Raw genomic sequence first — 25,102 nt, 5'->3', positions numbered from 1 at the left:
AGGTGGTTATTTATCAACTTTCAAATGAATCGAGCATTTATTGAATTTGGCATTAATCACTGCTTATATTGCATATTTTTCTCTCCTGAATTATATTTAATTGTTTTTAGGGTTTATTTTATTGCTTTTAATGATTTTTATGGATTTAATTAAGGAATTTCAGGAGAATTTTGTGTGGAGAAGGAGATATTTATAGAAATGCCATTAGTGAAAAGGGTAGGTAAATTTTAAGGGAAAAACGATTTGAGACCCGAGGGAGGAGGGGCAGGAGAAAGAAGGAGCTCGAGAGAGTCTCTCAAGCTACCGCCGATCGGTCGAAGGGAAGACCCGAGAAGGCTCCCTCCAGCCGATGTCTGTCGCACGCCACCTTCGTCCACCATCGTCCGATAACCGAGAACAGACCCGTGGAGACCTCGAGAGAGTCTCCAATGCGGCGAGTTTGACACTGCCGTTTTCTGCTCGCTAGGTCGAGAGGTGACCCGAGAGGTCTCCTCTTGCGCCGATTCCAGATTTTGACCACCCTCCGATGTCGATTCCGCACCTCCAACCAGGACTCGAGAGAGCCGGTCAAAGGATTTCAGCTCCATTCCATCTTTCGCCGCACCACCTCCCTCGATGGATTTCTATTCTTCTTCACCGGTGTCGTCTCCACCTTCGGCCACTCGCTCTTGCAATCTGAAACCCTCAATTTCTGGAAATCACAGCAACCGTGAGAACGAAATTGCTGCCCGAGCAAAAGGAAGAAGAAGGGGAGTAATCCGTCATTTTATAATTTAATTAGTTTCCTATAGTTTGAACTTAGGTTTTGAATGTTTATTAAATTTGATTTGAGAATTGATGTTTATTGAATATTTGTTTTCAGAATTTTTGAGTAATTATCAAGTTAGGGCAGGATTATAATTTAGGTTGGATTCTGGGATCTTAAATCCAATCTCTTATCCATGATTTAAATTAAGAGAATGATTTGTTTTGGGAATGTTTGGATTAAAGTTTTAAGTGAATTGAATAGGAAACTTGAATTACACGTCTGCCCTATTTTGTAATTTTAGCATCATCACAATAGGAAATTGATACTCTCCATTCTATTGTAATTCGATCTGTCATTAACTCTAAGTGCCCGAGAGGGGATAGGTGCAAGGATTGAGAATCCGGACTCGTGGTAATGTGGTGCTCGAGAGAGGCATGAATCACGATAAAATCCAGAGTTGACGCTTCCTGTTGTGCAAGTAGTTAATTAGATCATTGCTTGATAATTTAGGATATAATCAGTGTTTAGTTTAGATTAATTCATCATATTTGGTTAGGCTAGTTGACTGAAGAATACACAAAATTCAGTCCTCCCTATGGATATGACCCTCGCTTACTGCTAGATTACATGAACGATTCGTACGCTTGCGAGGTATAAAAATTGACATAATTAAATGTCACACCAAGTTTTTGGCATCATTGCCGGGGAGGCACATATTAAGTGTATTTCTTTGTTCTCCATGGTCTCAGGTTAGATTTATTTTTCTGCTTTCATAATTTTATTATTTTGTTTTATCTTGATGATTTTGTGTGGAGTTATTTTTATTTTTTCTAGTTAGTTCGTATTTTCAGTAGTTAGTTTGTTAGCATAATTTGATAGTTAGTTTTGTTTCTTTTTGTGTTTTTATGCATGTGCGCTGCTCCTTAGGTGAACCATTAGCTCCCTTTGTTGAAGAGGTAGAACATAGTTGTAGGAAAACACTAGAAGTCAAGTTAGGAGCTACCATGGCCAATCAGGGTGAACCATCACAGTTACCTGCAGCAGGTGACCGTAGAGCCCTAAGGGATTATTCTATCCCATCCCACTTCACATCACCTTCTTGCATTATATTGTCACCCACTACTACCACCAATCATGAGTTGAAATAGGGTGTGATCTAACTCCTCCCTACATTCTATGGGTTGAAGAAGGAGGACCCTTATTACCACATCAAGGAATTCTTAGATATCTGTGCGAATTTCAAATTCCAAAATTTCTCAGATGACTCTATCCGGTTAAGACTTTTTCCATTTTCAATTAAGGATAAGACCAAGTCTTGGCTTAATTCCATAGAGGTGGGCAGCATCACTTCATGGGACACATTAGTCACAAAAAAAATTTCCAAGTACTTTCCCATTCAAAGAACTACAGCCCTCAGGAGAGAAATCTCCAACTTTATGTAGCAGGAGGGTGAACAATTTTATGAGTCATGAGAGAGATGGAAGGATTTGATCTGTAGGTGTCCGCATCATGGGTTTGATAAATGGAACTTAGTGCAATACTTTTATCAAGGTCTTACACCCAGGTTTGATCCATGGTAGATGCAACAAGTGGTGGGAGTTTGATGGGTAAGGGTGCTAGTGAGGCGTGGGACTTCTTTGAAATGTTGAGTGATCAATCTCAGCAATGGGGTTTATCATTTAATGTTGATAGAAGATCCCACGAAGCCAAAAGAGGGGGGTCTCTACGAGGTTAGTGAAACACCCATGCTCACGGCCAAGATTGAGGGGTTGACTAGAAAAATGGATGCCCTTATGGTGTCCAAGAGTTCACCTGCTCCTAACCCATCTACTGTCTGTGCCATATGCTCTAGTTCATTTCATCCCACACAAATGTGTCCGTCTAGTTCATCCTACCCGGAGCTCATTGAGAACTTGAATGCAGTCCAGAATTTTCATAGACCAAACCGGAACGAGTCTTTTTCGGAAACATATAATCTAGGTTGGGCTAGGAACCCAAATTTCTCATGGTTCAAGGGCCCACAGGTTGGGCGTCCTTCAGGGTTTATTCAACCCCAAGCTCCGCGCCCACACTTCACCCAACAACCATTAATTCCACAAAAACTTTCACTTGAGGATACACTTCAATTATTCATGCAGAATACACAGTCCTCCATTGCTAAACTTCAAATGCAAGTGAGTCAGTTGGCCAGCCACATGAGTGAACAGGCACAAAATAGACTCCCAAGTCAAACCATTCCTAACCCCAAAAGCACACATGCGAGTGGGTCAAGTTCCAATCCCCACCACGATCAAGCCAAAGACATAACCACCCTTAAGAGTGGTTGTGAGTTGAACAATGGGTCTAATGAGTCAAATGATGACAATGGGGACACATCATTGAGTGAAGAACCTCCAAGTTCTCCACCAACAACCAGGCAGATCCCTAACCAAATCCCACCAGCTCCTTATCCACAGAGATTATCGGGCCCACCTAGGAAAGGAGATAGCATGCATGAAATGTTGGAACTGTTTAGTATGGTTCACATTAACATTCCACTTCTTGATGCTATTAGGCAAGTCCCTACTTATGCCCAATTTTTGAAAGACCTTTGTACATAGAAGAGAAAACAACATGTTAACAAAAAGGTCTTTCTTACTAAGAATGTAAGCTCAATTCTGAAGCACAACACTCCTCCTAAAGTTAAAGATCCTGGATGCCTCACAATTTCATGTGTCATTGGTGAACACACCAACCAGAGAGCTCTTCTTGACTTAGGGGCACGTGTGAATTTGCTTCCTTTCTCTGTGTACCAGCAATTAGGTTTGGGGGAATTGAAGCCTACCCTCATCACACTTCAACTAGCTGACCATTCTGTCAAGATATTACAAGAAATAGTTGAAGATGTTTTTATAAAAGTGGACGAATTTTTGTTCCTGGTTGATTTCATTCTTCTTGATACAGAACCAATAGTCAATGTGAGCAACCAAATTCCTGTCATCCTAGGACGTCCCTTCTTAGCCACATCTAATGCTGTCACTCATTGTAAAAGTGGTGAGTTGGAGTTGTCTTTTGGAAATTTTAAGGTCACGTTGAATGTGTTTAATGTCGGGCACCATCCACTTGAGTCCGATGATTTGAGTCCTGCATTTATGATAGAGACTGTTATGCTTGATGGCGAATCCACTCTTAAATCTTATGAGTCTTACATAACATCTTTAGACATGGACTATTTTGATGAGAAAGCATATTTCCGAGAGGTTGACTCTTTACTCAATTTTGTACCTCTGTTGGAGGAAGCTTATGAGGTTGTCACAACTGATCATCCATAGAATCTTCATCTTGACTTGGACAAACCTCTTGAAACTCCCAAGCTAGATCTTAAGCCACTTCCTCCCACGTTGAAGTATGCGTTCTTGGGGCCCATGAACTGCTTGCCAGTCCTTATTGCCTCTGATTTGAGTACTGACCAGGAGGAACAATTGACTAAAGTTTTATAGGCACACAAAGATGCATTGGGGTGGACTCTTGATAACTTACAAGGGATTAGCCCCTCCATATGCATGCATCGTATTCATTTGGAGGAGGGGACTAAAGCCTCATGTGAGGTGCAACGTAGGTTAAATCCCCATATGCAGGAGGTTGTGAGAGAAGAAGTCATCAGGTTACTTGTGCCAGGCATCATTTACCCTATTTCTGATAGCACCTGGGTGAGTCCAACTCAAGTTGTCCATAAGAAAGGGGGGCTAATGATAATGAAAAATGAGAGTGGTGAATTGATTCCCATAAGAATTACCACCAAGTGGCATGTCTGCATTGACTATAGAAAAATTAATTCCGCCACTAGGAAGGATCACTTCCCACTATCTTTCATTGATCAGATGCTAGAGCGATTGGCCGCCACAGTTTTTATTGCTTCTTAGATGGATACTCCAACTGCAATCAAATTCCCATTGCTCTAGAAGACCAGGAAAAGACCACATTCACGTGTCCGTTTGGCACCTTTGCTTACAGACGCATGCCTTTTGGTTTAAGCAATGCGCCAACCACTTTCCAACGGTGCATGATGAGTATCTTTTCTTACATGATTGGTCACGTTTTAGAGGTATTTATGGATAACTTTTCTATGTTTGGCTCTAGCTTTGAGACATGTCTGCACAATCTTTCACTCGTAATGTCCCGTTACATTAAGTCCAATTTAGTCTTGAATTGGGAGAAATGCCACTTCATGGTAAAAGAAGGAATTTTTTTAGGACATGTAGTGTCTGAGCGGGGTATAGAAGTGGACAAAGCCAAGGTTGACCTAATTGCCAATCTATCACCACCTACTTCTGTGAAGGGGGTGCGTTCTTTCCTTGGCCATGCTTGGTTCTATAGGCGCTTCATTAAGGACTTTAACGAAATTTCTCATCCTTTGACGAATTTGCTTGCTCAAGATGTTGCTTTTGCCTTTGATAATGCATGTATTCATGCTTTTGAAACACTGAAGAAATGTTTGTCCAATGTACCCATTGTCCGACCCCCTACTTGGTCTTTGCCTTTTGAGTTGATGTGTGATGCCTCTGATTATGCAATGGGGCTATTTTGGGGCAAAAGGCGGATAAAATTCCCTATGTCATTCAGTATGCTGGCCGCACTCTTCATGAAGCTCAATTGAATTACACTACCACTGAGAAGCAGTTGCTAGTTGTTGTATTTTTCGTGAACAAATTTAGATCATATTTTTTAGGGTCAAAGGTTATAGTGTTCATTGATCATTCTGCTTTGAAGTACTTATTATCCATCAAGGACACTAAACCTCGATTGATTAGATGGATCTTGAAATTGCAAGAATTTGATCTTGAGATTCGAGATAAGAAGGGTTGTGAGAATGTTGTTGTTGATCATCTATCTAGGATCTATGTAGCACCTCAGGAAGGATCCCTTCCTTTAAATGATTCCTTCCCTAATGAAAAACTTCTCGAAGTATCCCAGTTGCCTTGGTTTGCTGACATAGTCAACTATCATGTAACTCGTAAGATTCCTGATTATTGGAGTAAACAAGATCAGTTGAAATTTTTTTCCAAAGTCAAACATTTTTTTTGGGATGACCCTTATTTGTTCAAGGTGTGTCCATACCAAGTCATTAGGCGTTGTGTACCTGAGCAAGACTTTGCCAACATTCTTGAATTTTGTCATTCCCACGCATGTGGTGGACATTTTGGTGCCAGAAAGACCGCGGCTAAAGTCTAGCAATGTGGTTTCTATTGGCCTTCATTATTTAGAGATGCCCATGAGTTTTGTCGTGTGTGTGATAGATGCCAACAGACTGGTTGTTTGTCTAGGAAGAACATGATGCCTCTTAACCCCATTTTTATTGTTGAATTGTTTGATGTATGGGGTATTGACTTCATGGGTCCTTTTCTTGTCTCGTTCGGCTATCAATACATCCTTGTTGTTGTTGCATATGTCTCTAGATGGATTGAAGTTATTGCATGTAAGACAAATGATCACATAGTGGTGGTAAAGTTTTTAAAATAAAACATCTTTAATCGTTTTGGTACCCCGAGAGCGATCATCAATGATGGGGGATCTCATTTTTGTAACAGAGCATTTGAGACCTTGTTGAAGAAATACTCTATCAGTCATTGTGTGTCCACTCCTTACCACCCAAAAACTTGTGGTCAAGTGGAAATCTCTAATAGGGAGATCAAACGGATTTTGGAGAAGTCGGTTCGCTTTGATAGGAAAGATTGGTCCACTCGATTGGACGATGCTTTATGGGCCTATCGAACCACTTATAAGACTTCTATTGGGATATCTCCATTTCACCTAGTGTTCGGAAAATCATGTCATCTACCTATTGAGCTTGAGCATAGAGCTTATTGGGCCATTAAGGCTTTGAATTTCGATTTGGCTCAAGCGGGTGAGGAGAGGAAATTGCAATTGAATGAGTTGGAGGAGATACGTCATGATGCTTATGAGAATGTCAAACTGTATAAGGAGCAAACAAAGCTTTTACATGATAAATCTATTTTTTGTAAGTCTTTTACTGTTGGGCAGAATGTTTTACCTTATAACTCACGATTGCATTTGTTTCCAGGGAAGCTGAGATCCAGGTGGTCAAGTCCATTTGAGGTTACACAGGTGTTTCCTCATGGCGTTGTTGAGATCCGCAATCACGAAGATGGGTCGGTCTTCAAAGTTAATGGTCACAAGCTCAAACCGTATCTTGAGAATGTCCAAACACCGGTGGAGGTGATGGTGATTCTCTAGGAGGAACCCGTCCACTCATCTTGACTGCGTCAGAGTCTTTCTTAAGACTATAAACTTAGCACATTGTGGGAAATCCCGACGTTTCTATCACTTTGTACATTACAGTTTTTATTTTTAGTTTATTCATTCTTTCTTATGTTGATTTTAGTGATTGTTAGTTGGTTTGTTTGATGATGTGTCATGCTCTAGGTTTGGGGGTGTTTGCTGATATCTCTTTTCCTTACACTGTTTTGGCTATGCTTTAATTCTTGTGCTGCCAATGGAGCATGTGGATTCCATGATTTTTATTATTCTTTAGTTGTTATTCCTTTTTGTAGTCGTTCTGTTGTTTTAACTTTTCCTCATTGAGGACAATGTCAGGTTTAGGTTTTGGGGGAAAAACGGCTCTTTTATGTCTTAGCAGTGATTTTCTTTTGATTTTTGTTCGTGGTTTTCAAATTACTCCTCTTAGTTTGTGGTTAACTTTAGTAGAGTTAAAATAAGTTGCTCAAATGTGTTTCAAAATTTTCTGTAAAACTGTGTAGAATATGCATATTAGAATTCTGATATCATTTGTTGTAATCCATGATAATTCAATGGGATAACTTACTATTGCATTAGACTTGGAACTTAGTTGCAAAAGAGAACATGTAAATCTAGTGTTGATCTATGTTAGTCAGAATAGTCTTGTATGCCTATTTGATCTTATTCTTTTTTATATCTTAGTGAAATTCTTTGTTGTAATGTATGAATGCAAATGGAAATGCTCTTGCTTGCAAAAGGCAGATAACCTCAAAAACAGCCTGGGCAAACCCAGGGACATGCACCGGAATAGTCGGTTACTTAAAAAATAAGTGCATGTGCAGTGAGGACGAATACAAAATGGTGGTAATATCAAAAGTATTCAGTGAAAAAAATTATGCTGGTAATAGCGAAAAATGGGTTTAAATCTAGAAGCAATAAGTTTCCTTAACTTTGATGATGAATTGTAAGTTGAAAGAAGTTACAGGTTGAAATATATATACTTCTTTTGTGAGATTGTCAGACAACATGCTTACTCTACTATTCTCTCTTAATCGTGATGTGACCAGGATTTTATTGTTATATGTTGCCTCTTTGTTCTGTTGAAGTAATTGCTTATGGGTCACATTGGTTCAGGTGGAGTAACAGTGAGTGTATTCGGATTGATAATGTGTTATATTTTACACAGGTTTTCAAATTGAGCAGGGTTTCAAAGGATTTTCAGACATTTTACGATACTAAGAGTTAGTCATATGCTAATGAGGAGTAGATTTTCTTTAGTTTTCTTTTTATATTGTTGATTTAGATGAATTTTTGGGTAAATTTCATGCAAAACCTCATGAGACACAACTCGTCCACTACCATAAAGTAGGGGTTTAACGACTTGTTGTATATGCTAAATGCAATCGTGTTCCCTACGAAAGTGGCATTTTGTTTTCCTAGGCTTAATTTAGGTTATGTTGTTGTGTTTCTAGGGACTAGCAAAGACTTAGGTTTGGGGGTGTGATAGATGTCATATTCTGACATGAGAACTAGGTTAATTAAAATAGAATAGCCCTTATAATTATGTTATAGGTGGTTATTTATCGGTTTTCAAATGAAACGTGCCTTTATTGAATTTGGCATTAATCACTGCTTATATTGCATATTTTTCTCTCCTGAATTATATTTCATTGCTTTTAATGATTTTTATGGATTTAATTATGGAATTTTAGGAGAATTTTGTGTGGAGAAGGAGATATTTATACAAATGCCATTAGTAAAGGGTTAGGTGAATTTTAAGGGAAAATCGATTAGGGACCCGGGGGAGGAGGGGCAAGAGAAAGAGGGAGCTCGAGAGAGTCTCTCAAGCTACCACCGACCGGTCGAAGGGAAGACCCGAGAGGGCTCCCGCCAGCCGCCGTCCACCGCACACCACCTTCATCCACTGCCGTCCGGCAATCGAGAACAGACCCGAGGAGACCTTGAGAGAGTCTTCATCACGGTGAGTTCAACACTGCCGTTTTCTGCTCGCCAGGCTGAGAGTTGACCCGATAGGGCTCCTCCTGCGCCGATTCCAGATTTTGACCACCCTCCGGTGTTGATTCTACACTTCCGACCAGGACTCAAGAGAGCCAGTCATAGGATTTCGGCTTCATTCCATCTTTCGCCGCACCACCTCCCTCGGTGGATTTCTATTCTTCTTCACCGGCGTCGTCTCCACTTCCGGTCGCTTGCTTTTGCAATCCAAAACCCTCAATTTCTGGAAATCGCAACAACCGTGAGAACGAAATTGCTGCTGGAGCGAAAGGAAGAAGAAGGGGATTAATCCATCATTTTATAATTTAATTAGTTTCCTATAGTTTGAACTTAGGTTTTAAATGCTTATTAAATTTGATTTGAGAATTGATGTTTATTGAATATTTATTTTTTGAATTTTTGAGTAATTAGCTAGTTAGGGCAGGATTATAATTTAGGTTGGATTCTGGAATCTTAAATCCAATCTCTTATGCATGATTTAAATTAAGAGAATGATTTGTTGTGGGAATGTTTGGATTAAAGTTTTAAGTGAATTGAATAGGAAACCTGAATTACACATCTATCCTATTTTTTAATTTTAGCATCATCACAATAGGAAATTGATTCTCTGCATTTTATTGTAATCTGATCTCTGTCATTAACTCTAGGTGCCCGAGAGGGGCTAGATGCAAGGATTGAGAATCCGGAGGCGCTCGAGTGAGGCAGGAATCACGATAAAATCCAGAGTTGACGTTTCCTATTGTGCAAGAAGTTAATTAGATCATTGCTTGATAATTTAGGATATAATCAGTGTTTAGTTCAGATGAACTCATCATATTTGGTTAGGCTAGTTGATTGAAGAATACAAAAAATTCAGTCCTCCTGGTGGATATGACCCTCGCTTACCGCTAGATCACATGAACAATTCGTACGCTTGCGAGGTATAAAAACCGACGTAATTAAATGTCACACCGGTATCCCAAAAAAATACACTTAATAGATTTAGGATCAAGTTTGTTGTGTCTAGGTAATGAATTATGAACAAAACATTGACATCCGAAGACTTTCACTGGTAATGAAAACGGATCATCATTCGGTAATAATCTAGAATAGGGAGATTTATTACCAAGAACAATAGATGGTAGACGATTTATAAGAAAGCAAGTCGTAAGGACAGCATGATGCCAATAAAAGTATGGACCTTTCATGGCATATAATAAACCTCGAGCTACCTCAAGAATATGACGATTTTTCTATTTGGCTACATCATTTTGTTGAGGAGTATAGGCGCACGATGTTTGATGGATAATGCCATTTTCTTGACAAAAAGAGTCAAGGTCTTTGGAAATGTATTCTTTGGCATTATCAGACCAGAGAATTTTTATTTTCTGACCAAATTGTGTGAGTACCATAGCGTGGAATGACTTTAAAATGTATGGTATCTCAAAATGCTCCTTAAAGACAAACAACCAAGTTGTGCTAGTGAAATCATCAATAAAAGTAATAAAATATTTTGCTTGAGAAATATTAGAGACACTCAAGGGCCCCCAAATCAGTATAAATTAAAGAAAATGGAGTGTCACTTTTAACTTCTGGACGAGGAGAGTATGTACCCCTTTGATGCTTACTCAATTGACAAACCTCACTAGGAAATTCTAACCTGGCTTTAAGAGATGGAAACATATAATGAAGAGACTCTGCAGAAGGATGTCCCAACCGATTGTGCCATAACCATGTCTCATTTTCAGTAGTAGACAACATATTGATTTTTGGCACGTCCAAGTAGTAAAGCCCCCCTTGTTCATGGCCTCCACCAATCACCTGCTTCCTTATAAGATTTTGAAAGACACATGAAGTGGGTGAGAAGGAAACCGAGCAATTAAAATATTTTTTAAGCTGACTAACAGATAATAAGTTCAAAGGAAAAGTAGGCAAAAAAAGAATATCAGTGAGCGGAAGTGATGGGGTGACAGAAATGAAACCTTTCCCTTGGACTTTAGTTTGAGAACCATCAGCTATGGTAACAATCTTGTGAGAAAGACTCAGAGATAGAGAATGTAATAAATTTTGGTACCTGTAAGATGATCGGAGGCTCCTGAATCAATTATCCAGGATGAAGATGAGGCAAATAGCATACCTGAAGCGGTAGTGGCAACAGTAGTTATGGAGGAACAAGGAGAAGAACCTAGCATTGTCTTCCTTTTCTGAAATAGCTCATACTCTTCGTTAGTAATATTTTTCTATGCAATTGATGTTGTGGGATGTTCTTCTTTGGTATCACTCATAAAGGCTTGGTTAGCCCTTGTCAATTCTGACTTTTCATTGCCTTTGTAGGATATTTCTTTATAATGACCATATTTTCCATAGTAAGTGCATGCCCTATAATGGCACTGGTCTATAGTGTGCCCAAAAAATTTACAATGAGTACATTTGGTATCATCTGTTCTGCCAACACAAGTCCTTCCACCTCTTCCTCTGCCCTCTCTATAACCACTACCTCGGCCTCGGCTGCGGTCAGATGATGATCCTGTATGATCATAATACATAGCGGATGATACATCAGTAGTGGAGGAAGAAGTGTCTAGAATACGAAGTAGTGTTGCACACACATCATCAAACTTTGGGACAACAGAAGCACTCAAAAGTTGACTCTTGGCAATCTCAAGATGTAACATTTGAAAGACAAATAGCAGTAATTAAGGTTTCCTTATGTTTGTCTTGGATAGAAATATCAGTGGTTGAAGGATGAGCTAATTTACACTCTTGAAGAAAGCCTCTAAAGGGGGCCAAGTACTCATGAATATTTTCTCCTTGTTTAGTATTCAACATTCTTTGGAGAATCTCATAAGGTCAATGTAGTGTATCTGGGCATGAGTACAGTTTAGCATATGTCTCCCAAATTTGTTTAGCAGTTTCTAGATGAATAACATTACTAGTGACATGTTCTTCCATGCTATTTATTAGCTAAGTAATTACCAAAGTATCATTTTCAACCATTTCATATAAAAAATACCATCTTCATCAACAGGTGGTCCTCGGGTGATGAGGTGACCAATTAGGTCTTTTGTTATAAGGAACCTCCAAACCGATGTAGACCAACTCATAAAATTTGATACCCTATGCAAGGGTATGGTGGTGATTCTCAGTATATCATCTTTGATATTCATATTTTTTTAGCCATGAAAGGCCCTTCTTAGAAAAAAATTCTAATAATAACACCAAGTGGTACTTCTTCAATCAACTCAATGTATGAGAAAAATTTAGCATCAATGCTAAATTATTATTCTTATTTTTTCCTTCATACCCTCATAAGAGACTCAATAACAATCTTCTATATCAGAGAACTCTTATCCACGAAAACAAATTCCAATAATCTGGTAAACAGAATTTCCAAACTGACAAAACTGTTTTGATAGCTGCTTCTAAATAGAGAGGCATGCATATCCATAACATAATAAGATGAAAGCATTAAGTTATTCATCCTTGAATCATCTTCTAAATTCAAAAACCAGTATCATAAAAAAAAATATTTTGAACACTTATCTCTTGGCTTGTGTTCTTCCTTCATAAAAGAGCCTTATTTGAGTGGTGTTGATCATCACTTGTCTAAAGCATTCCTTTGAAGAGGGATCCTAAATATAATGCTCTGATACCATGTTGGATTTAGGATCCATTTTCCATAATTCTGAGCAAGAGAAAGAATAAAGGAAAAAGAGAAAATGGAAGAAGAGCTATTGGGTAGAGAGAAGAAAAAATAAAAGAGCAAAGAGAGGTTGCACCAAGCAAAGGGAGAGAGAGAGAGTAACTCGAGAATGAGATGTGTAACTTGATTAATTTCGAATTAAAATACCTCTATTTATAGTAGAGGAGGAGGGAGTCCTTATACAATTAGTCTTTCAATCCTAATTACATTCCAACTCTAACTCTTTAAGATAAGTCTATTTACACCAAACTACTAGAAGCATAATATGAGTTGAACTAGGACTCTTTCATTATTCACGTGAATATAAGGGAGAAGGCCAGCTCGTAGCCTTATCCTTGTGGGTCCCTCGTGATCTTTCAGCTCATCTTGATAAGGTTGACAACTCGTGAGATATTCGTGGGTCCCACTTGATCTTCAAGTCTGCTAACTCAATTCAGCTTGTGCTTCGTAATTCCTTGACTCATGCTTGCTTGGGTGAGGACTCTTCTTGGTGTCCCACGTCCTCATGGTGGGTCCCACCAGCTTGAGCACCATGGTGGGTCCCACATTGTAACAAAAATGTCTAACATGACTCTCACATGAAGGAGTCCCACGGTCCTAGAATTAATATGGTGGAGTCTAAGAGGAGACTCATACGAAGAAAGTCTCAAAAGAGGTTCATTGTACAAGTGTCCAAGTTATGTTAGTCGTCTATTTATGTTAGTTTGTTTAATTATACTCAAACTTTTTCGTGTTAGACTTTGGGTGTAACTGATAGTAATCCGATTCTACTTATTTTCTCTATTGTAAATTTTTTATTTTCAGGACTCCATGATTTAGGTCATGGAGAAAAATGAGAGAGACACCATTGGGAGAAAAAAACTGTAGGTTATGGACTTATACAATCCCTCCCCCATAAGGTATTTTTATAGATATAAAAACTACCAATATTACAAGTATACCCTTCACCCTAATAAGAGTGAAGAAAAGATAGGAAACGTAAACTAATTAAATCAGTGCCACCCTAATTACATCATATATTCCAACACCCCCCTCAAACTGGGAGGTAATGGTAGTGATCCCAGCTTGAACCAAAAAACATAAATGTAATAATAATCTCCTCCATCACGGTGTCCCAAGAATAAGTACGAAATTGGACACAAACTCTCAAAAGGAAAAAATGGGTGATAAAACATAAGTCAAAACCAAACTCGAAGGATTTCGAAAAATATAGTGACAATAATCACTAAAGTGGGTAATGCTTGTCATTCGCAAGACTGCAATAAAAGACCCACGGGTACCAATAAAAAGTCTCAATGGACTTAAAACACCCATATGAATAAAAGGGACAACCAAAGCAATGCTTTAAAAAGGGTTGCCCAATAAGGGTAAGTGAAAGTCAAATAAAGGATAGTAGGAGAAAAAATGCCAAAGGGTAATGGGTAATGGGTAAAGAGAAAATACGATGCTAAGGCCACCATGTGATTTTTTTTTAAGAAATTCAAATTTTGCATCAAAAGAACCAATGCCAACAACAGTCAACAAATAATGAATCCAAAAGCAACCGAGGAGTTCTTCTTCAAAAATAATGTCTCAATCAAAGAGACACAATAGCAGCAGCAGAAATGGGCCAATGCCCAGATAACATACACCATATGTGCAATTTTATAGTAGTGGATAACTGATAAAGATTAGAGGTCCTTAAGAATAACAAAGACACATGAAATTGTCCGCAGCGAGTCCATCAGTAAAGAAGGAAGTTGCACCAAATCCGAGTAATAATCCACGATAATAGTCAGCCGGAGACAAAGAATCGAGTTAGACCAAGTCAAATAATAGACCAATATAGCTGAGTTGTGGGAGGAATCAGCATTGTACTCGGGACCCAGACACGTATACCATGGCCATTTTTTCAGTTTGACCCGGGCCTAGTTGACTCAATCCGAGTTGACCCGAGTTAACTCAGCAGAACAAGAGCAAGTGCTGACCCGTCACTAGGTGAACTCGGCCCGGTCCAAGATGGCTTGACTTAACCCGGGCCGAGTTGGGATCGAAGAGGCCTTGAACCGGCGCTCGCTTGATTAAGTCCATTTCCTAAGTTAGGAAAATCAAATTTTCCAACAGTTTCTTATTCTTCCCAGCGACACTGGTTTTCCACCAGTGCGGCGATTAAGCAGCCAGCTTCAATACCTGTTGTCGACGCCTTAGAAGTGTTTCAAAACCACCTGAACAATGTCATTTCTCCGACAACGGCAACATGACTGATTCTCGGCAAAGGGAGAAATATGGCAGTCGTCGTCCCCGCTTCCAAACAGAGAGGGACAGCGACGAACCACAACAGAATGTAAATAATCCAGCATATTAAACGGCGTGAGAGGAGTTTGTAGAAAATCTTTCCGAAGATAGTCAGCAACAGAAGGAGGACTTTTCGATACCAACAGTGCGTCCTTCTCTGCGCCGAAGAGATCGGGAGATCTCAGGCAACAATCATGGCAAGATCTTGGAGAAGCAATGGATGAAAGATCAATCAGTAGAGAAGTTTCTGAAAATAGGGAGATATCTCTCGGATAAGCAGTAGCGAACAAAAAGAATTCCAGAAATGATGTAGATAAAATCCAGAAAGAAAATATTTTATCGGATAGCTCGCTGAACTTTCAAAAAATTCTGGATGACATAGGTGTGGCCTGATCCTTTGGTAGATTGAATACGCCTTACTGGATCCTTTAGTAAATCAGCCATGGAAGATAGAGGCCACACTACACCACGGAAGATAGAGATGATCCCTCAGGCGATGCCAAAAACCAAAGGATAACAAAATCAATATACCAGAGAATCAATATAACTTCAACGACTCCATGGCAGCAGTATACTAGAAGATGAAGATTAACGACTAGCCAATATGACCAGAGACTCTCATCGTCCAGCCAGAGCCTCAATAGTTTTCAACAAAACCAACATATTTCAGCAACAAACACATCTCGTACTACTTCTTTTATTGCAGCAACAAACCTTTTTCATTCTAAATTCCAGAATTGAAGTACCACAATGGTTGTATGCATATTAAATTTTTAGAAAAAATAGAACCTTCCCAAGTTATTAAAGGTTTTCCTTCTTCATTCTTTCTCAACATTGTTTCCAAATTGGAAACTATGCCATTTAAGCTTTTTTTTTAAACTTGCATGAACGAAACAAGACGTTACAGAGTCTGAGTCCCAGAACTTCTGAGTGCCATAACTTATAGAAATAGGCTGAAGTTCTGGAACGGAAAAAGAACTTACTAGCAGAGAGTTGAGTTTTGTAATTGTCTTCTTCCCTCCATGGAGAATTCGTTTGATCTTCTGTAACAAACCCAAATAGAGTAATGAGGCACAATCATAGAGAGAAATAAACACTAGAGCAACAAGGTCTTCTTATCTTCTGGTAACAAGGGATGTGCTTTACAAACTAGAGCAAAACTAAACACACCAGAGAAAAGTCTGATTATGCTTTACAAACTCATTCACTGAGCAACAGAAATATAAAAAAAACTTAGCAATAGAAAGGGACTTCAATAATGACGAAAAACACAACAGAATATGAGCAAATATAAAAATAAAGGGATTTTTTTTCAATCCTGAAAAACTTTGATACCATGTTGATTTTTAGGACCCTTCACCCTAATAAGAGTGAAGAAGAGACATGAAACATAAACTAATTACATCAGTGCCACCCTAATTACATCATATATTCCAACATAAATAGAGGCCATTGTACTCAGTTATGAATAAATTAGTTAATTAATTCTTTCTACAGAAATTCAACATGGTGTCAGAGTATGTTATGTAAATTGACGTTATGTCAATTTATTGAAACAATATATTTCTCTCTCCTAATCAGGTTTTAGTGTCATTTGTTTTTTTCCATTACTAGTTAGTTCCTTACCTCAGCTTTTTGTTTGCCTACTTTACATTTGTTTTCTTTTTCACCTCATGAGACTTTGCACTTGGTTCCAGTAATTCATCGACAACTTGATGGAGAATACCTTTCAGCTTTAACCAATCATAATGCTTTTTCTCTACTTTTTCCAAGAACTACTTTCGAACTATCTCATACGACTATTGTGGTTGTATTCTTTCTGTTTTGACCCTTCAATCTTCTCTAAGAAAAATAAACAACTTCAACTCTCGTCAATTGTTCATCAGATCAAGTCTCAAAGACCGATGACTCCACCTTCACTGACTCTCCTTCATCTTCTTCACCAGCACTTTTTGTTGGTCAACCAGTAAATTTTCATTGTCACCTCTCACTAGGCATTGTCACAGTTACGGGTGACGTCCCTTCATTGCAGCCTTCAATAGGTTGCAGTACCTTGTCAGTAGAGCTATGTCCTATATCAGGTTCTTCACCGATAGTGAGAACTTCGATCCTATGATTGAAATATGGTGTAGCTCCTGCATGGGCAGTTATCGACCTTCTCGTCATATTTTTTTTTAGAAAAAACATCAATAGGATTCATTGGAAACTTCTATCTCAATCTGAGCTGAAGCTGGTTTAAAAGAAGACAAGTCTTGCTACTTGGTCTCATTCTTGCTCACGGACAGTAGGAGTGCAGCGCGATACGTTCTCTTGATCAAGCCTTCCAGTTTGAAGTGGACTCCTAGTAGAATGAAAGACTCACTTCTCTGATCTTGTGTTTTTATTTCTAGATAGAGTTCGAGTTGGAGTAAAACTCCTCGGCTCAGAAGTCATAGGTGTTGTGATAAAGAGCACCATCGGGGTTATCTTGGTGCCGTGATTATTTGTTGTATTGTTGAGATAAAATCATCCTCAAGTTTCCAATGTCTAAGAGTTGCTTAGTTTTGAAATAGAGTTGCATAGGGGTCTTTTGTGGAACCCTAATTCAGTGAGGAGCGATTTTATCCATAGAAGCTCATTGAATGCATAGGCCATAACCCTATACTTTGCTTCAGCACTAGATCTAGCAAACACATTCCATTTTTTCTCCTCCATTTAACCAAGTTCTATCCAAAGAAGATGCAATACCCAAATGTGGACTTCCTGTTATCAGGTGATCCAGGCCAATCAGCATCTGTAAATCCTTCAATGTTGAGGTGATCGTGACATTTATATAGAAGTCCCTTGTCGGGAGCTCCTTTTAAGTATCGAAGAGTTATTTCCAAAGTGTACCAATAAATAACTTGTGGTTTTTCCATGTACTGACTAACCACGCTAATGGCATATGCTAAATTTGGTCTAGTTAGTGTATGATAGATGAGTTTTCCAGCAAGTCTCTGATATTTTCCTACATCCATATCTTTGTCGGAGCTTGCACACAACTTGGTGTTAGCATCCTTAGGAGTATCTTCTGGTCGACACCCCATCATCCTTGTCTTTTAGTAGATCAAGAACATACTTCCTCTGAGATAAGATAATCCCATGTTTTGACTGTGTTAGAAGATATAGGCAAGCTTGGGTGTTATTATTGTTATTATTCTTATGTTTTTTTTTTTTTTTTTCTCTTCCTCTCTTACTAGAGTGAAGGGTATAATTGTAATATTGATACTTTTATCCTCTATAAATAAAGCTTAAAGGGGAGGGTTTGGATCAGTTTCATAACCCTAATTATCCCCCCATTCATCCTCTCCTCTCTCTAAGCCGTCCTTCTCCTCTCTTTCTCAGTTGTCCTCTCTCCTTCCTTCTCTCTTTTTCTCCTTCTCTCTTCTTCTCCTTCTTTCTTCTCCACTTCATTCTCTCAACCTTGAAGACCAACTAGTAATTGAGTCCTAAAAATAACATGGTATCAATGCTACATTTCATGGACTCCATCTGAATCTCATTCTTATGCTCGATGGATTACTTGCTGCCATGACAAATTAACAGCAGTTGAGTACCCGTTACCATTTTTTTATTAGCATTCAAACCTCCATAGTGATATTTTCATATTAAAAATTATATATTGAAGAAAATAACTTTGAGTCTCATTTTCAACACACACAAAAATTGTCAATCAGAGTTTTTTAAAAATAGAAATCGATATTTGAAGCAGCAAAGGTAAGATTGCAAGAGAGGTTCGAGTAGCAGTAGAAAGCTTCAAATTTCGAGCCATTTTATGCCATTGCTGGAAGATAGGACCAAGCCCACACGACCAAGGAAGGCTCACACATTCAATTGTGTTAGAAGATGGGCTCAAGCCCATAAGAAAAAGGAAGGTTCACACATACAACAGATGTGGAAGATGGGCTCAAGGCCCACAGACCAAGGAGAAGGCCCATAGTCCCACATAGTGATGGCAAGATGGTAAATAAAGAATCATCTCATAAGAGATGGCATTGATGTAATTAGGTTAAGTTTTAGAGGCATAATTGTATTATTGTAGTTTTAGTAATCTATAAATTGAGCTTTAGGGGAAGGGTTAGGACATAAGTCCATAACTTTTTCTTCCTCCTGTTTTCTCCATGAGCTAAATCCATGGCATCCTAAAAATCAACAGGGCTCACAACTATGGTTTTCAAAATTCCAAAAACCCATTATTTTTTTGTTCTCATATTGATGCTTTGTTTTTTTCATAGTTGCTGGAACTTTGTTTTTTTATTTTTTTGCACGTTTTCTCCCACTGCCCAGCATTGCACGGTGCTGTTTTTTTTCTTCCCGTTGGTGAGATGGAATTCTTCTATAATGTGTGCCATTGACACGCGTTGTAGCTGTTGGCATTGGATGCTGACATGCACTTAGTGAATTAGTAGAAACAATCCCCATCATAGTTGATGCTAAGAAAGGTTAATCCATTGGATTGAAGAATATGAAATATGGAGCGATCTTGTCATAAACGAACCCTTGAGTCAGAATGAATTACTATGAATGCCTCCGCAAGGATCCCTTCTCCTCGGCTGGAATATCAAAGACTAGTTTGCATGAACGTAAAAGTCATGCATGGACAGTCATTCTCTTTTCATGCTACAATAGTTGCTTCTTTATTTTCATTATTGTACACCAGATATACTGGAATCATACATTATTACAATCCCTTCATTGAAGAATCTGAAAGGGTGTTAAGAGTCAGCACCTTCTTCTCGTCTTTTGCGTCTTTCATCTACAGGTGGCATCCGATGCAGAATAGAGGACCCATCGCCAGCTTGGTTTCTCTCTAGAGAAGACGAATTTGCTGTTAATCAAAGTCATATTTACTGTTCCTGCTTGCTGCTGATTCTTCACTTCTCTGCTCTCGCTCGTGAGATACTATTGTTAGCTCATCTTCCTCTGTATTGCCATGTTTGGACATTGGTTTGGCAACAACCAGACTAGTGCATCAAACTCACTTCTAGCTTATGGAATTTCTACAATAGCAGACTTTCTAATTTGTCGCTGATTGATTAATTTGCCAGCCTGTGCATATTAGGAATTAGACACCCTAATTCCAAACTAATGAGAGAAATAATAATAAATACAGAAGAAGGGATAAGCACGAAAAAGCACAATGAGATTTATACAAGTTTGCCTCAAGATGAGACTATATCCTATCTTCCACCGCTGTAATAATCTACTATGAAGAAGAAATAGTTTACAAGAGAAATCGCACACTTACAGGTGTTTCTCTCTAACCTCTCGGGCTGCAACTCGAGATGCTCCTCGGATTAAGATCATAAAACCCTATTGGTGTAAGGCGTTAATTAGGCTCTACAACTTAACAATCTTCTACATGGAGACTAATCCATCAGCAATATCTCCTCTACGACGACAACAACTTCTCAATCATCAGAGAGAAATCCAACTAAAGTTGCACACAACTTCCGTTTCTCAATCGTAACAGTCTTCGTCAATATATCAGCCGAATTATGACTCCCTTGAATCTTCTCAAGTGCAAAGACTCCATCCTCCAAAGACAATCTGATGGAGCCATAACACTCCTATATGCGCTTTGTTGATTTTCAGGACTCGATGAATTTAGCTCATGGAGAAAAGGAGAAAGAAACCAATTAGGAGAAAACAGGAGGAAGAAGGGTTATGGAATTGATTCTTCCTTACCCTCCCCCCGAAGCTCTATTTATAGATTTATGAAACTACAATATTACAATAATACCCTAAACTTAGGGTTTAGGGTTTTAACCTTGGAACTTTAACATAATTACATCAATGCCATCTCTATGAGATGACCCTTTATTTACCATCCTGCCATCAATGTATGTGGGCCTATGGCCTTATCCTTGATCTGTGGGTCTTGAGCCCTTCTTCTATATCTTTTGGGTCCATTGGTCTTCCTTGGTCTTATGGGCTTGGGCCCATCTTCTAATACACTTCAATATGTGAGTCTTCCTTGGTCGTGTGGGCTTGGGCCCTGTCTTCCAACACTCCCCTTCAAGCTGGGGGCGAGAGAACAACATGAACTCCCAGCTTGCTACAAATGATGTATAAAATAGTTTTTGTATAATATGCCTCCATCTTCCAAAACTCCCCCTCACGGTGGTGCTCTCGTTCATGAGGCCCAACTGGGATAATATCAGTGAGAGTAAATCACTTCTAGCCGCTAAGACATTGCTCTGAAGTATCCACCTCCACCACCATATCCCTCCACAGGAGTACGACTCTCAAGTGGTAGAATAATATATGATATTAATGGGTAGTAACATAAATATAACAATAAGTTCCTCCGTCATGGACTTCCAACCATAAAATTTTTGATATTTTTGACAAGGATGAAGTTCCTCCGTCATGGACTCCCAACCACAAATAAATTTGATTCTTTTTTTATGGGGATGAAGTTCCTCCGTCATGGACTCCCAACCACAAATAAATTTGATTCTTTTTTTTTTTTGGGGATGAAGTTCCTCCATCACGGACTCCCAACCAAAAAAAAATTGATTCTTTTTTTTTACGGGGATGAATTTTCTCAGTCATGGACTCCCAACCAAAAATAAATTTGATTCTTTTTTTGACGGGGATGACAATAAATAATTGTATGACTTACCTCTTTTTCAATAATAATGTCTCATCAACAGAGACACAATAACAGCAACTGAAATGGGCTTGGCTTGGGCCCACTTAACACGACCCAAAATAATCCTTGTAATATCACCCATGAAATAATGCAATGCCCATATGTAGACCAAATAATATGTTGACCAAGGAATAATTTTTCAATTCTTCAAAAATAAAAATCCAGCCTGAAAAATTTTTTTTACCAAGTCACGTTGAAATCTTGTGCATGTTTACCGAGGAAGAAAATAAGTAACCCGAGTTAGGTTGACCCGGACCGACTTGACTAGGTCTGGCTCAGAAGAGTGGTTGGCTGGGTTAACTCGGCACTGGTTTGACATGAGTGCGTTGAGTTGACTCGGGTGAGTCAGGATTGCTCTGGCACTGAACCTGGCTTTAATATGTTTCCTAAGTTAGGAAACGTTTAATTTTTAAATAGTAACTTCGTCTTCTTCCCCACTTCGGCGCCGAACAAAGCGAAAAAACTAGGGAAACTTTCCGGCCCGATGATAACTCCCGTCAGTTAAAAAGGAAACTTTTCGTAAGCAATGCAAGCTTCCTTAGGAAACTTGAATAAGGCAACAATGTTAACCATTTTTATGAGAAAGGGTTTTCTCATTAAAGTGGTCTCAAACTTCTGGCAGTTGTAACTCCCCTCAATAACACGAAGCCATGAATAAAATTGATGGGAGGTTGGCTTTAGTTAATGGTTTTTTCGGTCTCCTGTCTCGTCACTCAAGCCCCTTCAATTGAGCCATCGCCGTGAGTGCTCAGAGATCGGAAGCGCCGAATAGAGAACGGAAATTGAAGCGTATGGAAGGAGGTATGATTTAACTTCCGTTTAATTTATATGATGAATTTCATGTTGTTATTAGAAATTCATGTTTAAGGCTTACAGTTGGTATTAGAGCAGACCTCTAATCCAGCGTTTCGATTCCGAGAGGCTGTTTTGTTTTCGGTCTCTGTTCTGTTTCTAAAACACCAATTATTCGCTCACTGCTTGCGGGCACCGGGCTCTGGCATTAGCGAAAACCAGCGTCGAGCATGACGTCGGCACCGGCTACTATTCCGCATGGTTTGTTGGCGCTAACAAATTACAGAACACCGACGGAGCCTATCGATGTATGCTCTCTATGAATTCACCGCGACGGCTCTCTCGCGATGTCTTAGAGCGTCGGAACCGCAGTGCCGACGCCGGCAACCATTCTGACAGGTTTGCCGGTGTCAACGACTTGAAAGAACACCAGCGGATTGCCAGTGAACTTTCCTTCTGTCACGACTGGAGGTTGAAGACGACCTCCAACGTGCAGAATCATGTAAATTAAAATCATAAGGTATTTTGTAAATACCGAACGTGTTGGCTCGGGAGGAGTTTTCTACGACTCGCCGTTCCAACTCGGTAACCGGAGAAAAAAAAACAGGGTTGACTTGGAGAAAAAAAAACCATCGAGTCGACTCGGTCGAGTTGAGTTGGCTCGCCGTTCCAGGACCGAGCCAACTCAGTGCTTGTTATTGATTTTGCGCCAGCGGGATTTGAACCCGCGCGGTCGCATATTCATTTGCATTAGTGACCATTAGGCCACTGGCCGTCAGCTGTTATGTATATAGGAACTTTGAGATTTATTTCCTGTTACTGCTTTTATGCATTTTTTGGCATATATTTAAATGCATGAAATTAAAGTTATGCATAATATTATAGTTTTTTAATTATGCATATCTTATGAGAATATTTTGTGCATAATTATAACATGTTGGTGTAAGTTACAATTATGCAATTCATGCTATTCTCATACATTTATGAGATTTAATGTCTAGTGATCCATATAATTTTTAATTATTAGAGAGTAGCCACAGCATCTTTACCTTAATAAAAATTATATATTATGATTAGGATCACTTAAAGAATATTAGACATTAATTGTAACTAATTTTACTTGATATAATAAATTTTATCCTACAGAAATTTTTATTATATTTGAGTTTATTAGTTAGGATAAAATATCAAGTTATTCATAATTTACCCATAGGGATTATGAATTCATAAATAATTTTATAGTTTTATCATAAAGAAAAAGTAAAAATTAATTTTAATTAATTATACTTAATATAATAAATTTTATCCCACAGGAACTTTTATTATATTTGAGTATATTAATTAGGATAAAATATCAAATTGTTCATAATTTACCCACAGGAATTATGAATTCATAAATAATTTGATAGTTTTATCATCAAGTTTACTCATAAAGAACATTGAATCTGCTTGAATTAAAAAAAATTAGCCCACAGGCAATGTTTTTTATGTCAATTGACTTGATTTTTAAGCATGATTTACATTGGTCAAGCATGATATTTTATTTAGGCCCCAGTTTTAACATCAGCATGTAATTTGTAATTTTATGCAATTGTACAACCTGCACATTTCTCTGATATTCGTTGTGATATCCCTGATCTTAAGGTAGATAACTATAAAGACTGGAAAGAGAGAATACTTCTTCATTTAGGGTGGATGGACATAGATTATGCTATTAGGAAAGACGAACCACCAGTAATTACAGATACCAGCATTGCAGCTGAAATTACACTTTATGAAAGATCGAAGCGATCTAATCACCTCAGTGTAATGTTGATTAAGACTAAAATTGATGTTGGTATTCGTGGTTCTGTTGAGTAGTATGACAATGTCAAAGACTTGCTGAAAGCAATTGATGTTCAATTTGTCACTTCTGATAAGGCATTAGCAAGCACCCTAATCATGAAGTTCTCATCCCTAAAGCACACCAGTATGAGAGGTGTGCGTGAGCACATCATGCAAATGAGGGATATTTCGGCTCAATTAAAAAATCTTGAGGTTGATATGTCAGAATCTTTCGTGGTGCATTACATTCTGAATTCCCTTCCGCACCAATATGGACCCTTCAAAATCTCATACAACACACATAAAGATAAATGGTCAGTTAATGAACTTTTGACCATGTGTGTTCAAGAGGAAGGGAGACTGGTGATGGAACAAGGAGAAAGTGTCATGATGGCAACACATGGAAAGGGCAAGTATCAAGCCAAACAAAAAGGGAAAGGAAAAATACCACCCCCCCCCCCCCCCCCCCCCCCCCCCCCCCAACCTGGTATTAAGGAAGATTCCAAGTGTTTCTTCTGTAAAAAAGAAGGGACACATGAAGAAGGAATGTGCCAAGTTTCAGAAATGGCTTGCTGACAAAGGTACACCAACCTCATTTGTTTGTTATGAATCTAATATGGTTAATGTCAATAATTACACTTGGTGGATTGATTCTGGATCAACAATCCACATCTCGAATTCCTTGCAAAATTTTCAAAACCTAAGGAAACCAGTCGGAAGTGAGCATCACATTTTCTCAGGAGATCAGATGAGCTTACATGTAGAAGCTATAGGAACTTGCTATTTAACTTTAAGTAGTGGCTTTGTTTTAAAATTAGAAAAGACCTTTTATGTTCCAAGTTTATCCAGAAAC

The 25,102-nt window shown here is 38.7% G+C and overlaps 1 non-coding gene across 1 annotated transcript; it reads right to left on the bottom strand.

Moving 5' to 3' along the window:
• Window positions 1-2,157: 2,157 nt before the first annotated feature.
• On the bottom strand, window positions 2,158-2,264 carry LOC137957380 (small nucleolar RNA R71). Its single transcript, XR_011113349.1, has one exon. It is a non-coding gene; the product is annotated as a small nucleolar RNA R71 (small nucleolar RNA).
• Between the last annotated feature and the right edge of the window lie 22,838 nt (window positions 2,265-25,102).

This window comes from Aristolochia californica, unplaced genomic scaffold, assembly GCF_029961685.1.
Source record: "Aristolochia californica isolate CCGP_79_NKW_82.1479 unplaced genomic scaffold, dmAriCali1.0.hap1 SCAF_2, whole genome shotgun sequence".
Classification (NCBI taxonomy): Eukaryota; Viridiplantae; Streptophyta; class Magnoliopsida; order Piperales; family Aristolochiaceae; genus Aristolochia; species Aristolochia californica.
This window is presented reverse-complemented; position numbering and strand designations above follow the sequence as displayed.